At 33.9% G+C, this 7,673-nt stretch overlaps 1 pseudogene; it reads left to right on the plus strand.

Moving 5' to 3' along the window:
* The first annotated feature begins 6,029 nt into the window (after positions 1-6,029).
* On the plus strand, positions 6,030-7,403 carry LOC110543806 (olfactory receptor 1165-like; annotated as a pseudogene).
* The last annotated feature ends 270 nt before the right edge of the window (positions 7,404-7,673 follow it).

A 7,673-nucleotide genomic window follows, 5' to 3' on the forward strand; every position in this document is an offset into this window, starting at 1 on the left:
TGGACTTGGCCAACACTTCAGCCTTTTGACCTCCCTACATCACCCCCAGTGTCAGCAGGAAGTAGCCAGAAGAGAATCTACGCCCGTTATTTACTTGTTGTTAACAAAAGGCTGAAATGGTGTGCATCAGGACCAGGACAAGCGGCTCCAGGTTCTCCCAGCGTTCCCCAGTCCCTACCTGCTGCCTTGCATGGCTGGCAACTCTCTCTGTTGACAACCCTCTACCCTAAATTTTTCAGGGCAGAGGCTTCCCTTATTCTTGACCCTGCAACCTGACCATTTTGTTGCTATAATTCTTCTCTCTCTCAACCTCTTGCATGTCAACCAAGAGCTGCTTCCAACAAGCCTAAATTTATATACTTTAACTTACCTTATAAAAGGCAGCCCAAGCTCCCTATTTTTAATTACAGAAAAAGGGAGGAATGTTGGGATCAGTAAGCAGGCACTTCTACGGCCAGCCCCAAGGGACCTGATAAACTGGTTCTCAGGCATTTGTGAAGACACCCAGACCACCTGGAATTACCTGCGCATGCCCTGGATCACCCTATAAGAACTCCTGGAGCCCCCCTCTTACTCTCTTACTCTCTCTCTCTCTCTCTCTCTCTCTCTCTCCCTCTCTCTCTGCAACCCCCCTTCCCCTAATAAACCTCCCACATGGAACCGATCTCGTGGTGTGATTTGTGAACCCGCGTGTAACCTCCACAGGTGCACAGGCGCGCGTTCCCCAACATTCCTACGGGTCCTAACATTGGTGCGTTGGTTCTAACATTCGTATGTTTCCTAACACTAAGCATGTCTTTTGTTTGTTTGTTTGTTTTCAGTAAGTACCACCAAACGAAGATTTTGGGGTTTCCCTCCCTTCCTTCTCTCACTTCCAGAGAAAATAGCCTTAGTTCCACAATTACATACAACTTATATACATATTAAATGATATTAACTTCAAAATGAAGAAGTAAAACTTGATTAAAATAATTTTGTATACTTGTCCTTGTATTACATTTTTATTAAAGTGATGATTTAATAGCAATAAAAGTTATTTAAAATAAACATTTTATTGTTTCTAGTACCATAAAAAATTAATGTTAAAGCTTCTAATAGGATCATCTGAATCATCTTGCTATTGATATTAAACTTGCTAACTGATTCTATAGAGATTTTCAAATATTGTATATTATTTAAATCTATTAAATATCATCTGTATATCCCTAGATTAAGGTCTATTTGACAAAAAAAGAACAAAATTTAAATGGAGTTTGGACTGTATCATAGGTTATGGTTTTATATAGTTAAGTTCTTCACTGCCTACTGTACTCTCATGAGAGAGTCCCCTGGAATTAAAGCCTTAACAATAGTTTTTAATTAACATATATTTGGCAGAGGATTAATATCTAGGAAAAATAATGTAGTAAAAATTTTTTAATGGAGAGTTTTCAAAAAGACATACATACAAGTTACTGATAAATACTTTTTAACATGTTCATCACCTTTAGACAGCAGGAAGAAAGGTAACTAAAATGCTTTTTCATTCTTAGTTTATCCAGAATAATTAATACTATAAAAATAAATGTCAATCGGTGCTGGTTTACAGAAAAATTGAAATGTTTATTCAGTGTTTCAGAGCATATAAACTGTCACATACACTTCAGTGTGGAATTTTTAATAATGCTAAAGATAGAACTTTCTTATGGCTGAGAAATGCCCCTCATGAATATTTGCTATATACTCTATTTCTTGTTACAGAGAGCCTTTAGTCATCTGTACTTATTGACCTCTAGTCCAAACACACAGCGTATGGAGTAACTCAGGATGCTCAACAATGGGTTTATAAATAAAGAACTTGTGATATATACATATATATGTATAGACATATACATATATATGCATGAAAATGAATTTAATTCATCTGTAAAGAAAAATAAAATTTTGAAACTCACTGAAAAGTTGGTGAAGTTGACAAAAGCTTACTAAGAGAATTGGCTCAAATCCAGATAAACAATTGCTGTGTGTTCTCAGTGTAGGCAGACCCATTCTTTCTTCCCATGCTTAGACTATTAGGAAATGAAGAAGAGGTCACTAGAAGAGGACAGGTGAGAGAGGCCTGACGGGAGTGAAGACAGAACATCTGTGACACGAAAATAGTGAACAGGAATCTCAGATCTGGAAGGCTTAGGACAGAATGAGGGAAGTAAGGTATAAAGCTAGGGTTTAGCAAACTAGGAATGTAGGAATTTTTTCATAATATTAATGTTTTATTAGCACATATTTTACATAGAAATGGGTTATTTGTATATTCATGCATGTACATAATATATTTTGATCACATTCACAATGGATTTCCTTCTCCTGTTGGTTTTTAAATCCCACTTCTTGCCTCCTCTTTTCAAAATAATTTGTCATTCCCATATTGTCTACTTGAAGAATCCTTTCAATGTTTTACTTTAAAACAATAAAAATTAGATTTGTTGTAAATGTTTTAAGATTAACCTTGGAGACTGATCAGTCATAAAATATATTTTCAAAAATATGTTGTTATTTGTCAACATTATTATCTCTTTTTTTCTCTATGTACTTGTAGTAGTATACCATAAATTCCATAAACGGATCTATTTTTTCTATTGGCAGTATTTGACACCTTTCTTTAAAACAAATTTTAATTGTTTTTGTTGAATTTATTGAACAAATATACTTGACTAAAGGTGACATGCCATCAAGAATTATGATCTCTCTTATTTAAAATTTTCTTTATAATTGAGAATTTCATAAATGTATTCAATGAAAATAAGATCAAATCTTCCTCCCCTTACACCCAAAAACATACTCCTTGCCAGGTTCAAATCTTTTGTCATAACCTACTCAGCTCAGTTTAGTGTGTTCCCATACATAGCTATATGGGCAATCCCCTGAGCATAAGAACCTTCACTACTAAAACTGGTCTCAATGGATTGCACTAGATGTGTCCATATGTTTGTACAGTTTTCATAAATATAAACATTTTGAGATGAATTGTATCTGAAACATGAACACATTAATTATCAGGAATAGTATGCGTTCTAAAAACAAAAGGTGAAGTTTCTTCTGATTACTTGTTTATAGTCCAAGGCAATCATCAGCGAGGAATCTCTAGGGTATGTGTTCCCAAAGTCAATGAGTTGGTTCATAATAAATAATGCTATCATGAATACAGATTTAAAATTTGTGTCTTCTTCAAGATATATATATGTTTCTTTCAAAATAGTATGATGGCTACCTCCTTTACTTAATTTCACCTTACAAGGGTTACTTGATGCCTTTGAGAAACTTAAAACATTTTAATTTTGGAGGCTATTATTCGTGTTTATTAATAAGAACATGACATAATTTCATACAGACATCAAGAAAATCTTTCTTTTACTGAGTTGCTTGCCACATTTTGAATCTTCAAGAAGGTACATGAAAACTTTTACAAATTGAGGGGTGGTATATATAATGTAATTGAGACAATGGTATCGACTCATTTGAGTACATAACATATATTAAGGTGTTAAATTCTATACCCTTTGTTGCTAACAACACTAGCAAAACTGTATTTTTGTTTGAGCCATTTCTTTTATTTATATTACTAATACAAAAAAATTAAAATTAAATGTTAACTGTAAGCTCTAACAACATAAAATTTGATTAATTCAGATACAGAAAGATCAACATACATGTGAATATACATATAACAGTAAAATGTAAAATACATATTAGATATTAAGAAACTGTAAGTGCAAGGAAAGTAGGGGAAATAGTGATTTTTGTTAGCAAACAGCATTTTTCTTGAGAAGCCATATTAAAGACTATAATTGAAAGATAGTATTAAAAATTAAGAGGAAAATTAAATCATTTGACAACATTAGAAAAAATAAATCTTGAGAATAAATTATTTTGAACATATACTTCTGGGAGTTTTTAGAAATCCATTTAAAAGATTTAATTTCATGAATCTTATATCACATCTAAATAACAGTTTGATTATAATTTGACAAAGTTAAAAAGAGCTTTCTTTTAAAATGATTTCAGGAATGTAAGGGATGGCGATGGAGAGGCATTTCTGTGTAGTTTATATAATCCTGATTGATGTCACAGTAGGCAGAAACTGAGATCCTGGCAAGAGCAGCACAGTTCTTGCTGATAGTGATTGATAACCTTGGAGAACTTCAAGTGATAGTGACTTAGCCGAGAGTCTTGTATAAGAAATCAGTCTATATCAGAGTTCAAAAATGAATCTTAGTCATAAAATTAGAAAGACTTAGCATACATATATATTTGAAGGCTCCCCTTTTTATTTCTATTTTTATTATTATAAATAACTGATTTAGTTGATGTATTACATGAAGTCATGCCAGCTGTAGTTACAAATAATACTTCGATTATTTTCATAAAATGATGTCTATCATTAACATATTTCAATTACCATATTCATGCAGATTGAGAAAAAGGGTTACAATGTAACTTAGCCAATCACATGACTCATTATTCATTATTTCCTTACTTAAAGTTCCTGAGTACTGGGCTCATGAATATGCAGGACTGTGTTCATCATCATCTGAAATTTTATTTTAACCAAGCAGAGGATGGTTGTGTGTGTGTGTGTGTGTGTGTGTGTGTGTGTGTGTGTGTCCCTACAGTGAGATGGCAAAATATTTTTAAAATAAAATTAGAAATTTTGTCTATATATTACTAGTATGTAGAAAAATAAGATGATCACAAATATTTAGGATAATTTGAAATTTAGTGAAGGATTCTTTGTACTTAGAGAGTTCTAAATTAAAGCAAATATTTGACAAAGACTCGACAAAATAGGATACAAGTTGATTATATGCAGATTAGGAATTAAAAGCAGAATAAATCTGGATTTACAATTTAACAATAAACTGATAATCTCCAATTTTTCTAAAAATTCTTAGTGTGAGATAATGAAATGTTTGTCTCATGAGTCATATATTAATGGATTTTTCAGACCAGTCAAATGAATAAGTTCATGTAGTATTTACATGATAAGTCACAAATTCATACCAGGTCCCGTATTCATGGTTTTGTAGGCTATGGTAGATTTTTGCTAATGCAGCGATTCCATATTTTAATATTTATTTTAACCCATTACAGGTAATATTATAATAGTTAAAAAATCTTGAAGAAGGGTAAAATGATGGCAGGGATATGTGAAGAATTAGAGGAGGAAAGTAAAGGATTCAATTAACATATACATATGTAGGGAATTCTCAGACCTCCAACGATGAAAATAATATTCTATAGTGGATCAGCCACTATCAGATATGTATTTAACTAGTCTAATAAAACAACTAAAACTACATCTATTACTACTGCTGCTGCTGCTCCTATTGTTACAAGTCAGTATTAAAGTCATTCTTATGTTACATAATTGAATATGAAATTAATTTTCATGATCAATGTAATGATGACTTTCAAAGACAAACTGAAGGAGTGATAGGTGTTAGCAGAAGAGCTTCATATTAAAAATGGGGAAAATATTTTTAGTGAAAATAATAAAAATCCTTAACAATCATTTGGTTTGAAATTGTGTCAGTGTGCTTTGCTATTGGTGTAAATTGAGAAGTTAACAAGATCAAGGCCAGTCAGTTTGTAAGACTCTGTCTCAAAAGTTTTTATAAAGTAAAAAGAAGGTTATGTAGCTACATTTTTACATTCTTGTCTAGCATTCCCATGGCCCTAATTTGAGTAAGTATGTAAACAAAAAAACCAAAAAAACAAAAAACGCCTTTACTATACAGAACCTTTTTTTTTTAATTTCAATCATCTTCATTATCAGTTTTATCATTTTATTTTATTAAGATTTAAGTTGCACAGTCATACAGAGTTTGAAGTTAAGAATCTATACTGAAGCAAAACACTACTGAATACAAGATCATCATCACTACCTTTGTTGTTTGTGTCAAGTTTCATCTAGGCTTTTACGATTCCACATTGTCAAGTTCTACTGATTGAATTTCTTCCTTTCTTTGCCTGTTCTTCACAACTGGTAACTCATGGTACAAGCAATGATAATGGTACACAGTTCCGTTACCACATTTATTCTTGTGGGCTTCTCAGAATACCAACATCTCCAGCCACCACTCTTTCTTATGGTCATGGCCATTTACTCAGTCACTCTAGTAGGCCATATAGGTATAACTGTGGTCATAAGAATAAATCCTAAGCTTCATACACCCATGTACTTTTTTCTGAGCCATCTTTCGTTTTTGGATATATGATATTCTAGTGTATTTACACCAAAATTAATGGAGATTTTGGTCGCAGAACATAGAACTATCTCTTTAAAAGGTTGCAGGGCACAGTTTTTCTTTGGCTGCACATGTGTGATTACAGAGATGTTCATGTTATGGCTTATGACAGGTTTGTGGCTGTTTGTAACTGCCGGAGCCAGCCAGCAGAGTCGAAAGGTTCTTGAGTCAGGAGTGAGGATTAATATTAATAAAATAAACACAAAGCACAAAGGAAACTTTTTTAAGGTCCAGACTCGACAGCCACATCAAAAGGCAGGCTGCTGTAGCAAGCAGCAAGTCTCGAGTCTCTGCCTCCTCCTCTGCCTCCAGCCTTCTGACCTCTTTATTTTTGGAGTTACTTTTAGCCAGTAAAACATCTCAGAACAATAGGTTAATTTTCACAAGGAGCCTGAGGAAGAGGTGTAACCCTCACAAGCTATCCCACCTGCTGTCACAAACAAAAGGAGATGGACTTGCAAGTTCTACCCTGCCATTATAGAAGGTCCGGTAAAGCAGTCTCTCCACTGAGATTTAAATATCAAAGCAGTTGCCAAAGGCACCGCTCCTGACATGTAACCCCCTGCTCTATTCTGTAGCCACGTCTCATCAACTGTGTGTTCTTCAGTAGCTGAAAGTTATGTGTGGGGTGGTCTGTGTGCTGTGATACTCATGCACACTTTCTTAGAACTGTCTTATTGTGGACCTGGCATCATCAATCACTCTGGCTGTGAGTACTCTGCCATCATCTCTGTATCCTGTTCTGACTCCTCCTTCAGCCAGATGGCATGCTTAGTCATTTCCATATTAAGTGAGGGTAGTAGCCTTCTTATCACCATGGCTTCCTATGTCTTCATAGTCATCACAATCATCAAGATGCCTTCTAAGGGTGGACTCCAAAACGCCTTCTCCACCTACACTTCCCACCTCATTGCCATCAGCATCTTCCATGGAATTATTCTCCTGCTCTACTGTGTACCCAATGCAAACAGCTCAAGGCTCCTTGTCAAAGTAGCAACTGTGCTCTATACAGTCTTGATCCCCATGTTAAACCCCCTTATCTACAGCCTAAGGAACAAAGATGTAAAAGAGACAGTCAAGAGGCTGATTTGCACAAAACTGCACTCTCAGTCAATATAATACCATTAAAATGCATTTTAATTTAATATATATTTATTCATATTCTAAATAAATGTTTTTCATATACACTATCAATGACATATTAGTTTTTAGGAAATATGCAGTTATGTTTTTAATCCAATATTGAGTTGTGAATTATAGCATTCATACAGATATTTTGTACTCAGATATTCCACTTCCATTGATACATTAAAGAAAATATAACATTTCAAAATCCCTACAATTAGTACTAAAGAAATAAGAATGAAGAAGAAAAAATATCTCTCTTCT

Source organism: Meriones unguiculatus, chromosome 18, assembly GCF_030254825.1.
Source record: "Meriones unguiculatus strain TT.TT164.6M chromosome 18, Bangor_MerUng_6.1, whole genome shotgun sequence".
Classification (NCBI taxonomy): Eukaryota; Metazoa; Chordata; class Mammalia; order Rodentia; family Muridae; genus Meriones; species Meriones unguiculatus.